At 51.9% G+C, this 13,158-nt stretch overlaps 1 protein-coding gene across 2 annotated transcripts in view; it reads right to left on the reverse strand.

Annotated features, from left to right (window-relative positions):
- Positions 1-12,737, reverse strand: part of si:ch211-45c16.2 (mitogen-activated protein kinase kinase kinase 13) — a 29,863-nt gene extending 17,126 nt beyond the window's left edge. Inside the window, exon 1 of one of the 2 annotated variants that reach the window (XM_049001918.1) lies at positions 12,657-12,737. The gene's annotated coding sequence lies outside the window, so the exon portion shown is untranslated. Of the gene's footprint in view, positions 1-1,928; positions 2,044-12,656 lie in introns of those variants that run through there. The other variant, XM_049001917.1, reaches the window with a different exon arrangement.
- Positions 12,738-13,158: the final 421 nt, after the last annotated feature.

The raw sequence follows: 13,158 nt of genomic DNA on the forward strand, positions 1-13,158 counted from the left end.
GACCTGGGAGAGGAGAGGAGAGGAGAGAGATGGGCCTGGGAGAGGAGAGAAGAGGAGAGGAGAGAGATGGGCATGGGAGAAGAGAGGGACCTGGGAGAGGAGAGAGATGGGTCTGGGAGAAGAGAGGGACCTGGGAGAGGAGAGAGATGGGCATGGGAGAGGAGAGAAGAGGAGAGGAGAGAGATGGGCATGGGAGAAGAGAGGGACCTGGGAGAGGAGAGAGATGGGCATGGGAGAAGAGAGGGACCTGCGAGAGGAGAGAGATGGGCATGGGAGAAGAGAGGGACCTGGGAGAGGAGAAGAAAGGAGAGGAGAGAGAGGGACCTGGGAGAGGAGAGGAGAGAGATGGGCATGGGAGAGGAGAGGAGAGGGATGGACCTGGGAGAGGAGAGGAGAGGAGAGAGATGGGCCTGGGAGAGGAGAGAAGAGGAGAGGAGAGAGATGGACCTAGGAGAGGAGAGAGATGGACCTGGGAGAGGAGAGGAGAGGAGAGGAGAGGAGAGAGAGGGACCTGGGAGAAGAGAGGAAAGGAGAGAGATGGACCTGGGAGAGGAGAGGAGAGGGATGGACCTGGGAGAGGATAGGAGAGGGATGGACCTGGGAGAGGAGAGGAAAGGAGAGAGATGGACCTGGGAGAGGAGAGGAGAGGGATGGACCTGGGAGAGGAGAGGAGAGGGATGGACCTGGGAGAGGAGAGGAGAGGGATGGACCTGGGAGAGGAGAGGAGAGGGGAGATATGGACCTGGGAGAGGAGAGGAGAGGAGAGGGACCTGGGAGAGGAGAGGAGAGGAGAGAGAGGGACCTGGGAGAGGAGAGGAGAGGAGAGGAGGAAAGGAGAGAGATGGACCGAAGAGAGGAGAAGAGAGGGATGGACCTGGGAAAGGAGAAGAAAGGAGAGGAGAGGAGAGGAGAGGAGAGGAGAGAGAGGGACCTGGGGGGTGGGGGAGAGCGAGACGGGGGGAGGAGAGGGGAGCTGGAAGAGGCGCTGCTGCAGCTTTAAAAGGTTAAAAAAAAAAAAACACACACAGCAACAACAAAGGACACAAGAGAGGGAGGAGGAGACAGCAGCCCCCCCTGAATGGCACTGCCTGTCGGTCCCCCTCGCAGGGGGGAGGGGGGATCCGGGGGCTTTACAGAGAAGCGTGAAGCACAGTCATAACAGGGGGGCAGGCCACACCACACCACACCACACCACGCTGGGACATGAGGCTCCAATAAGCTGGGCTGGGCGGGGGTGGGGCAAGGGGGTGCTTCTGCCCAGACGTTCGGCTTGGGAAACCTTAGCTGGGCAAGTGCTTGGAAATCAATGCTGGGCCTCCATTAGCCAGCAGGGGCTGGCAGACGGTCCAAGAGGCCCGGATGGATGGACGAGGGTATGGATGGACAGATGGATGAATATAGATAAACACACACAGAGGCAGCCCAGCAATGTCCTGTTCCGAAGGAAATCACACAGGTCAGGTCTCCGGTGCGACCCGGCTGACGTGACGAGGAAAGGGCTCATGCAAATGAGCCCACCGCACCCTGCCCCCCATGACTGACTGGGCCCAGCTGGAAAGGGGGGGGGACTCAAAGTAATGTGTCTGCAATCCAGACAAAAGGAATCAGTGAACCCTAGAGCGTTACTGCCCTCGACGTGGATCAGCTGGCGCCGGCAGCAAAATGCCCCCCCCCCCATACCTCCCCAGAACAGCCAACACGCCGCATCCCGCCCACCCACCCTTCAGAGGACAGTTACCGATAGAAACACCAGTGACTTGACTGAAGCTTAAAATAGCATGCATGCATACACACACACTGTCCACTGACACCATCTGACAGCCATTAAAGACAGGAGTCACAAGCCAAACACACACACACACACACACACACGTGTTGGCTCCGCTCAGACACCCCCGGCGGCGGAGCAGGCGCGCTGCGTTACTCACGGCCGACGGAGCCCAGACGCACGGTCGCGGCGGAAAGCCACGGTGGCGGACCAGGACGGGAGGAGGAGGACAGAGCAGGGCAGGTTCTTCCTGCTGAGAGCCGGCCGCGTCTGAGCGCGGAGAGAGGGAGAAGGAGCGAGCGAGCCAGCGAGAGAGAGAACGAGAGGGAGAGAACGAGAGGGAGGACGGATCCACGCAGCGCTCACGTCATACTTTTCATGAATGAACCAGCTGGTCCGCGAGAGGGCCGAGTGCAGCCGGGAGGGCGGAGCGAGGAGAGCGCCCACCCACCGGGGGTAGGGTCAGCATCTGACCGCAGCCTCAACGCCTTTACGCGTTTCTGCGTCGACAACGATGTCGGCGGTTTCCCTGCGCCATCGTATGACGAGTGAAATAAACCAGAAGGCGACTTCCAGTCCGTCCCCTTTCACTCTCCTGGGCTGGCCGGCAGACTTGGCAGATTAAGCCCAGTGAGCTCGGAAATGTGCATCATGTGACGGACCCGAGTCAGACCCGCCCACCTGCCGCGGTCACATGGTCCACCGTGACGCCGCTCTGCATCAGGGGCTCCCCCACAGAGCCCCAAATGTTACAGAAGAACAGAACGGGGGAGGTGTAAAATGGACAAAGAGTGGGGGGGAAGGGGGGCGGGTGCTGGCCAAACATCGGAGCATCAACACCCCCCCCCTCCACTGACTGGCCCCAATTATTCACGGAGATACTCTATCTGCATCCGAGGATCAGATTAAATCGCTTTATGCTGAACTGGAGGCCAGGCTCAGCTGTTTCGAAAACCAGCCACCCACCGAGTGCCACCCCCACCTCACCACACCCACACACTCACACACACCCACACACACACACACTCACACACAAGCACACAAGCACACACACACACACACACACACACAGTTGGAGCCCCTGATCTCCAGCCCCCGGCACATACTAAAGAACCTGGATCAAGAGGTTATTCATGGAGAAAGGTGGAAGAAGCAGGATGGAGACAGTGAAGCAGGATGGAGACAGTGAAGCAGGATGGAGACAGTGAAGCAGGATGGAGACAGTGAAGCAGGATGGAGACAGTGAAGCAGGATGGAGACAGTGAAGGCCAGGGCTCCTGAAAGTCTGAGCCAATGCAGCCTGTGATTCCAGTACAGGGCATACTGTGTAGCTAAAGGACCCCCGATTTGAGAGAAACACCCCCCATGCAAAAGAGGAGAGGGCTGATTCACAAGACCCCGTTGCTATTTTATGCAAGACGAACAGAATTGTGCACATTTGTTTCTTTGGAGTGTCGCGGACCCGGTCGGCACAGACATCTCCAAGAACGCCACCATGTCAAGCCCACCGTCACACTCGGGTCACAGAGGCACTGCTGAGGCGGCACAGCGACAGAGGGTTAGGGTCACCTGCCAGGAAAGGAACTGGTGGCAAGGGGCCAGAGCTCCGGAGAGTTTTCGGAAAGAGAGACCCGACTCTCCTGCGTCCTTTACAAGGGCGGAGGTCACTGGGCAGGAAGCAGCTGCATTCTATGTGGAGCAGAGGAATGAATTTAACTGCTCTTAAACTATAACTACACCAGTGTGCCCCACGCATCTCCAAGGAACCCCACGTCCTCCTTCATTTGTGTTTGATTTATTTGCAGGCTATTAATAACTTGGCAGAGAAGTTTATAATTAGTGACAGATGAAATTAGCTCATTAAATACATTCAAGCTGTGTAGACTAAATAACTGTCACTGCATTAAACAGGGCCGTTTTTCTTCCCAAGCCAAGATCTCCGTCGACGTTGTCGTAGGTGCTATAATTCCAGGCAGAACCTTCAGTTTGTGGTGGCCGTGCTCGCAGGATGACGACAGTATGCGAAAAACCGTGGGAGGCTAACGCCAACCAGAGCGACGCATTAGCCACACTGACAGAAATGCGTTCGCCGTCATTGCCATGTAACATGCGATGCGTGATATAATTAGGGCTTGCGCCCAAGCAGCAGGTGACCCGAAGCTGGGAATTGTGGGTAAAAAAATGTAACCATTCAAAAAAATATAAAAGCAGTCCTGAACAATTACTTAGAATTCACCCAGTTCTCAGCTTTAATATCAATTAAATTAAAGTTTCAGGTGATTTTTTTAGTTTTACCGTCACTTAAGTCTCCATTTTGGCCTCTCCTTTTCCCCCCAACTTTTATGTCGGTCCCTTGCTGAACAGCAGGCAAAGACAAACCAGTCCGTTCTCCCAGACTGATCCCAAGCCTGTCTGCAGCCTTAAAGGGACACGCGCACTTCCCACCGCAGTGCCACAGCGTCGCAGCGCGCACACGTCCCCGTGACAACACGCAGCGCGCACACATACCCGTGACAACACGCAGCGCGCACACATCCCCGTGACAACACGCACACATCCCCGTGACAACACGCACACATCCCCGTGACAACACGCACACATCCCCGTGACAACACGCAGCGCGCACACATCCCCGTGACAACACAACACGCAGCGCGCACACATCCCCGTGACAACACAACACGCAGCGCGCACACATCCCCGTGACAACACGCAGCGCGCACACATCCCCGTGACAACACGCAGCGCGCACACATCCCCGTGACAACACGCAGCGCGCACACATCCCCGTGACAACACGCAGCGCGCACACATCCCCGTGACAACACGCAGCGCGCACACATCCCCGTGACAACACACAGCGCGCACACATCCCCGTGACAACACACAGCGCGCACACATCCCCGTGACAACACGCAGCGCGCTGCTGTGACATTCTGCACAAAAGGCCGTTTTGTTGTCACTGATTTTTCGGCCAGCCAAAACCGGGAGGGTGGCGCGTTGTTGGACCCTCTCAGCAGAGCTTGACTCCAGAGAGAGACAAAGGCGGGATTCTGGCAGGACCTGCGGCCGCTGGGCCGCATTCCTACCCATTATCCGGCCTTAATTGGTCTGAAGACCTTTCTCCAAAAATAGACACGCTTTCAGAGTTTATTTCCTGGCCAATCCATGAAATAGCTGCTTTCTTTAAATCACGTGAACTTTGAAAAAGAGAAGAAAAAAAAATACATAAAAAAATAAATGTATTGGAAGTGATCTGGTGATTAATAAAGCAAAATAGCAGCAGGAACAGAGTTTAACACCCTGCTCTGGAACCCTAACCATAACCCTAACCCCGCTCTGGAACCCTAACCATAACCCCAACCCCACTCTGGAACCCTAACCATAACCCCAACCCCGCTCTGGAACCCTAACCATAACCCTAACCCTAGCCAACCAAAAGCAGGGATGCAGACCTATACATGGAGATCCCTGCCGAGCAGCTGCTAGGATGAGACCGAGGTGGGGGGTGGGGGGGGGGGGGTGTTCTAGGAAGATGAGAACAGATGCTCCTCTGCTAAGGCCGAGGGAGACCCATCCCCTGGTTTTGGTGCCATCGCTGAGAAGAGCGTGGCAAATCAGCCCCCCAGGCAATGCAAGCGGCAGGTGGCCTACAGCATAAATCACACACACACTTACACATATAGGGGGCATTTCCATGGACTGAATTTAGGTCTCATTTTTTAAACCTTTTTGTTATGCAAATGCAAGCTTGGTTTGTTTTGTGGCAGTATCTCCATAACGTCCTTTGGCCAGGAGTTCACATAACCCACATGCCCACAGATCTTCTAAATGCATAAACGCCTGCAAAAACGCTCAGCCTTCAGGTCGTCACACACAGAGGGGTAAGAACACAGATGAAAAGGTTAACCCCAAAAAGGGCCCTGCTTTTGTATCCTGAGCAGGGTAAAACTACCCAACCCGGTGAGGTATGACATCTAGCCTGAAAAGCCACTCTGGATGAAAATGTCGGCGTATTAATAATTAAATGCTGGAAAAAACATCTGGTGTGAGAGCTGATTAGCCTTACGCACCGCGCCTACCTGCCTCCGTCCAGGCATGCAGATTCCCTGGCCTGCACTCAGATAAACGTGGAGATGGAGGTCCCACACATGTGACCGCTTCGCTTCCGTGAGGCTGTAAAAACAGCTTAAAAAAATGCAGCGATCGAGGGGAGGCAAAGCCGTCGGGTTTCGGTTGAGCGGCCCTGTACCCGGAACCGATGGAGACCTTCAGCCCGGCGCCGTCAACTTCAGCAGGGAACAAACCTGGCTCACCATCATCCCGCAGGTCCAAAGGTCAACTGAGTGCAAACAAACAGCCAGACTGTTCCAGGAAAGGCTGGAGCCAGAGCAACGAAAGAAAACAAGAGGCAAAACACTAGACCGCTCGCTAAAAAACAAAACAACTTGCTCTCCTCTAAAACTGTACTGGTGTCAATCCAGGACAAGGAGAACTTTTCAACCCCGCCCAATATCTTGGGAAACTGGGAAGGCCATAACCATACCAGGCCAATAAGAAGACAAGTGACAGGCCTCTTCCACCATCTGCCGTTTGTGGCACTGATGGGCAGTCTCCTCTAGACAGGTCAGGACATACTCAACTGTGTCCCATTTAATAAGCCTAATGCCTTATTTTTTGGCCCATTGACCACCCACGTCCCCCCCAACCCACTTTATTTTGTTTAAACCCCAAAATCCTCAAAAAAAAAGACCTGCAATCTCCACATGTATATGCTCAGTGCCCGAAACCTTTCCTGCTTAAGCCAGAACGCAACTGGTTGCTTGTCACATCCTAATACTTCGTGTAAAATCGTGAACTAATTTTTTTTTTCCAACCACAGCTACTTTCAAGACACTCATTGCAGGAGGAATGGGGCTGGACGGAAATGGCTGTGCATCCTGTACCATCAGTGCCTGCATCCACTCAGCTCTCCATGAGCACTTACCCAGTTCAGGGTCAAGCTGGGACTGGAGCCTGTCCCAGAAGGCACGGTGCACAAGGCAGGGCACAGCATGGACAGAGTGCCCGCCCGTCACAGGGCACAGCATGGACAGAGTGCCCGCCCGTCACAGGGCACAGCATGGACAGAGTGCCCGCCAATCACAGGGCAGAGCATGGACAGAGTGCCCGCCAATCACAGGGCACAGCATGGACAGAGTGCCCGCCCGTCACAGGGCACAGCATGGACAGAGTGCCCGCCAATCACAGGGCAGAGCATGGACAGAGTGCCCGCCAATCACAGGGCACACCATGGACAGAGTGCCCGCCCATCACAGGGCACACCATGGACAGAGTGCCCGCCAATCACAGGGCACACCATGGACAGAGTGCCCGCCCGTCACAGGGCACAGCATGGACAGAGTGCCCGCCCGTCACAGGGCAGAGCATGGACAGAGTGCCCGCCCGTCACAGGGCACAGCATGGACAGAGTGCCCGCCCGTCACAGGGCACAGCATGGACAGAGTGCCCGCCCGTCACAGGGCACAGCATGGACAGAGTGCCCGCCCGTCACAGGGCACAGCATGGACAGAGTGCCCGCCCGTCACAGGGCACAGCATGGACAGAGTGCCCGCCCGTCACAGGGCACAGCATGGACAGAGTGCCCGCCCGTCACAGGGCACAGCATGGACAGAGTGCCCGCCAATCACAGGGCACAGCATGGACAGAGTGCCCGCCAATCACAGGGCACAGCATGGACAGAGTGCCCGCCCATCACAGGGCACATACACACATGCACCAGGCAACTGGTGTCTCAGAATCTGCCTGGTTGTATGTTACTGGAATGCAAGAGGAAACACGCACAGAGAAAACAGACAAACTACACAAGCAGGACCTCATTCTTTTTGAGGTATACAATTTAAGCTATGGGGGGGGGGACTGGTGGGAGGGGGGCAGAGGCTCCAGCAAAAGGTCCAGAGTCACGGCTGGCAGAAGATGTGGTGGGTGGAGGGGGGAGGCAGATGTGCACAGGCTTATTCCGACATCCACAGGCGAGACCCCCATAACTTATTCATAGTGAGAGGCGGATCCAGCCGGCAGCTCCCGCTGAAATGGGATGCGGAGGCACCGTGGGCCAGGAACAAAGGCAGCTGGCCACTCCCATCTTCCCAGCATCTTTACCAGCAAGATTCATTTCACCAGCAGTAACCTGCCGTCTAGGCCATGCAACCAGGGAGCATGAGAGGTAACTAGGAGGAGACACGCAAGGTCTGAGCACTGATGAAACCATAAATGGCTCCATGTTGGGATCACATGACCAGAGAGTGTGTGTGTGTGTGTGTGCGCTAGGAGAGAACTTCCTGTAGACAGTGCCTAATTCAGCCCTTTCTCCAGGCTCCTGCTGTAAGACATACCGCCTTGGCTCCATTACACTGCCTCATCACTATTTCACCAGAAGCCAAACACATACACTGACAGCTCCTGTGTCTTGCACCCCAACCACCCCTGCGACTGGGCAAGAGACAGCTGCCATCAGCCTGGCCATGAGCAGTGCTTACCGTTCCCAGCCACTCATATAACCACGGGAGCGGCACAGCTTTCAGAGAGCGACTGCAGGAGAGGACCAGCCGAAAGCTGCCGATTCCAAACAGCTACAGTAAGCGCACATGCTTTAGCATTCAAAATACAGATGGGCAGGATTCTGGAGAAGCCGGCGGCGTAAGAAATGGGGCGTTATGAGAACGCTGAAGTCATGCCCCTTAGTCACATGACTCTCTGTCAGGACTTCAACTGCAGCCACCTTGTGAGTAAGCGAGTAAGACTTTCTAGTAGACAACGAAGGCCGAAACCTTTTCATCAGGCAGCAGTCGGAGTAAGAAACGGGTACGACAGAGGCAGCAGCATCACGGCCAAAGCCGTCCAACACCACCCACCTGCTCTTTTCCCATTTAAAACAGAAAGGAGCAGAGCAGCACCCACACATCACTGTGAAGGACTATGATTATAGGGGTTCCAGCCATAGAGTGAGGCTAAGAGGAGACCTGGGTTATATGGTCAGGACAGCATTAGCCATTATTGACTTCCGGTTCTCAACTCCAAGTTAACCGCAAGAGTCCCTCATCACATGTCAGTACATCGTCTTGCAATAGTGAAACAAGGCTCGGCGACCCCTGGGCATTTGGGAACTCGGCTGCCATTCATTCATGGGTTCCCACTGACATGTTTGGTCCACCCGAAGTCCTTGGTGCCCCTCGTTGCACAGTGAGTGCTGACTGCGTGGAGCTGTGGAGCAGTCTTGGTAAGTGCCCCTTTGCCCACCACAGTGAGGGACACGCAAGTCCTGGGAGGGCAAGCAGAATCCCCATGCTTCCTAGAGCATGCTTCAAGCAATCCCCCCGGATACACAAAAGCATGTAAAGATCCATCCTCACATCCCAGATCGGTCCGGTGTTTGAAAACTTGAGGATACATGAGGGATCCATTCTCAGGAAGATGACAAGCTACCTTGCAATGCAACTCTCCAATTCAGACTGAAGCTCGGACCAGAACGTGTCGATGTGACTGTGGAACGATAACAAAAAAACTGTCCCAGCGGAGACAGTGAAATCAGCATGCCACAGGAAAATGGAAAACCACACAACAGTTTTGCAAATTACTCTTACATGTACACCACAATAATATAGCGTATAAGAAGTGTACGGTCAGAAGAATCATGTTAACTCGGACGTTGCAAGGATAAAAATATTGTATATATCCCAACATGCTATACTTCCATCAGAACATGACTCCCTTCCCCATCTCAGCACTGCATGGCCCACCGACCTTTCCATTACCCCCAGCTCTCCATCACATAGATGCCCCTCCCCCCCCAGTCAAAATTTTCACACCAGTGGACTGAAAGATCAAACCATTGTACCAAGAGTCATTTTGTACCTAACTGCTGACCTTTATAGCACTGTTCTGTAAGCTGATCCCTCACTGAAAGGCAGCACGTCATTCAACGCCAAGAGCATATAGCAACCAAACTCAAACTATACAGCAAAGTACTTCAGGTACCAAATACCACAGGCTATTGAGGATCAAAGATAACAGTCCTAATTTGTAGGGTGACAGATTCTGAGATGGAACTAATGCTTATCCATGGTATCAGGTGCATCATAAGCGAACATGATACCAACCGCTTTCTGTGCATCTTCTTGCAGCAAAGATTTTTCAGCCTGCTGTTAGACAGCTGGAACCTTCCTACAGAAACCAGGGCAGGTGGTTAATCCCAGCATTCTGAGGACAGGTTGAGCTGGTTCCTCCTTCTCACATTCACTTTCGCCAGTGGACGGCATCAACACCCGAAACTCCCTACAGGTTGACTGACAACACCTACTTCCGATTCTTCTTCGCTTGGCTAAAGGCAAAGCTGGCACAGATGGTACAGTCCAGACGGTACAGTCATTGGTTCTGAATGGGTTTCTGCTGAATACTTGACTTTGCTGGAGCGACGATGCTAATGAGTTACCACTGTAAGCAGTTCTTAATGGCCCACATTCCCAGGAAGTAAGAGGTCCTTACCACTACTCTGCGGTTCCTTCGATTATGTTCTGGTGGCAAAGTTATTTAAAGGATATTTATGACCCCAATGTGAAAAAATCCAGTTCAAGGTTCCAGTGCAAATGTGCCTGTTAGACTAAGAAAACACAGGTTTGCGGGTGAGCAGCACACCACACGGAACTGCGATCACTGAAGACCAGTTAGTCTCATGGCAGGTAAAACAAGAACCAAGATTACCACATATCTCTTGCAGTTACACACTGAGTTTATAGAAAATGTATACAAGGCAATATCTGTCAAGAAAAATGGTGATAAAATCATACTGATCCAACGCTGGATTACCTGCAAGTTTTTCTTGCACAATATTCCAGAATAATATTCAACGCCACATCTATCTAATTTGCCCAACGGTTCGTCACCCTGCATCTCATGCAAGGTCCACAGAAGCAAGTTGAGGGTTGGGGGTCAAGCTCCCTTCATTCACTAGCATGGCCACAGCTAACAATTACAGTTCTAACTAAACCTGGATTAAGGTGGTGGCTATTGTGAGGGGCAGCCACAATAAAGGTGAATGGGATTTGGGCTTTGATCCCAAATTCTCAAAGGGAGAAGGGAGTCGAAACACACAATGTCCCAAAGGCTCACTTTGGCCTTACTGGTCTTTGAACCTGGTCTGCAGCCTGGCAACGGAGAGACAGCTGGTAACAAGTACCTCATGCAACCTATCAAACTCCGAAGATTCCCCCAACAACAGCCCAGCCCAGCTCCAGAGTCACAGCATGAAATCTGAGCAAAACTGAAAGCTCAGGCCTGGAATCGTGCCCCTCTCTTCATCAATTAGTAACGGCGAACGACGTAACCCATAGCCATGAGGTTTCCTGGAACTTCAAAACGCTGAAATAAGATTCTGGACATTCTTTAACCTGGTTTAAATGAGGCATCTTGGCGCACGTCTGTGGCCAGATAAATGCATACGATTCCCCATCTGAGCAAACTGCCTCACATATGGGATATACAGTCTAAGGGTGATGACCCTTACAAGAGACTCCCCAGAGGCCATAAGATTGGGAAACTCATCTGCTTAATGCTGTCCAACGCAACACGTTATTTGCTGCTAAAAGTATCACGTGTATGGTCCTCAGTGGAACAGGGGCGGCTCAAAAAAATTACACAACTAACGAGTTCATTTCCTTAATTTAGCCTATTAACTTAAAAGGTAGCCTGTTGTTTCCTTTCAATTGTGGGAACAGTTCATGACATATGGCCCTGAAATGATTCCTTGAAGCCATAACAAATGGCACAAAATTTTGAGGACCAAGCTGCCAAGCGAAATCACACGAATCCTACGGTGCTCGATATCACTAAATATTACCTTCCCATACTGCGCAGAACGCCGGCGTTGATCAAATAAGGAACATGTAAGGATGCTAATAACATACATCAATTAACGCTGCACAGTGATGCCAACGCATCCCCTGCTATTTGGAAAAACATCGGATGTACAAGACACTAAAATCATTTCAGAGCACATCAACTACATTAAGGCAATTAACGAATCCTGATTTGCCTTGTCCATGTTCAGATAACTGCCCTTTCCTGCTCCCTTTTCGAATCCGACTATGATTTGATTGAAAATTACAAAATAGAAGTGCACTCAGTCGTTAACATTATTACGATCATCAAATTGTTTCGCAGTTGTTGATTTGCTTCGGTTTTGCAAGGCGTAGAAAATAAATAATCTGCTACCCGATTTTGTTATATAATGACAGCAACATAAAATGACTGGACGGAATCGGAGATGGATATAGCCCGGAATATGGAAAAGTCACCTTTCGCTTTGTAACGACATGTCCAACTCTCCATATTGTGAACAAATAAATAAATTCAGCCATTGATATTCAATGAATCGTTAGCTGCACTCTATCAAAAGAAAAAAAAATGCATCTGCAATAGTATTTCGAATAAAAAAAACAAGTATATCGCTAAGGATCTAATAATCAAATCCGGCTTCAAAACCAAAACGACCGCAAACTCATCCCGGGAGGAGAGGCTGCCAAAATCCACCCAGATTCTGTTGCATAACTACGCAACCCACTTTAAAAACCTGTTTCGGGCTGTTAAATTTAACCGCATCCCCCTGCAATACATACCCACGTCAAGGCGGCGGACATCCGAAGGTCCCCGCGGCTGCAGCGCAGGAGCCGCGACATAGTGTACTGCAAATCAGCAACACCGAGCTGCGCTATTACCTCGCTAGTAATAAAACCACTCATACACACGGCAAAAACAAGCACACATAAGGTCCGCGCCTGCTTTGATGCGTAAACAATCGGGAATAATGAAACGAAATGTCAAATAGCAGTACCGTCTCATGGATACGACGCTCAGCTGTGCCTCGGCCGTCCGGTCTGAGTCTAATCCGCTGGTCTAATCCCGAGCTCGTGAGCGTCCGCGTCACTTCCGGGGTGGGCGTGGCCTTCACCTGTAGCCGGCTGACGGATGCTGGTCAGGTGAGCCGGCGTGCGCGCAGCGGAGCGCCTGTCAATGGGACCTGCTTGGCCGTGCCGCAAACCCGCATTCATTCTTATTATTCGTCATATTAAGATACTCCGGGAGGTATAACCGGCTGCTTCAGTCGTGCATCCAGAGTTATTGACGAACCATTTTTTTGTGACAGAGCCTATTGATTTACAGCCGATCATATATACGGTGAAAATATATACTTTAAAATATACTGAGGGACCGTTCTTTTTCATACGGTTAAAATAATACGTATTTATGGCAGTTTAATAATTTAGTTTAATGTGAGAACCAAATTACATGTTGTATTTTGTTGGATTATATGAGATCAAATTGGACTAGAGCTA

This window comes from Brienomyrus brachyistius, unplaced genomic scaffold, assembly GCF_023856365.1.
Source record: "Brienomyrus brachyistius isolate T26 unplaced genomic scaffold, BBRACH_0.4 scaffold62, whole genome shotgun sequence".
NCBI classification, from domain to species: domain Eukaryota; kingdom Metazoa; phylum Chordata; class Actinopteri; order Osteoglossiformes; family Mormyridae; genus Brienomyrus; species Brienomyrus brachyistius.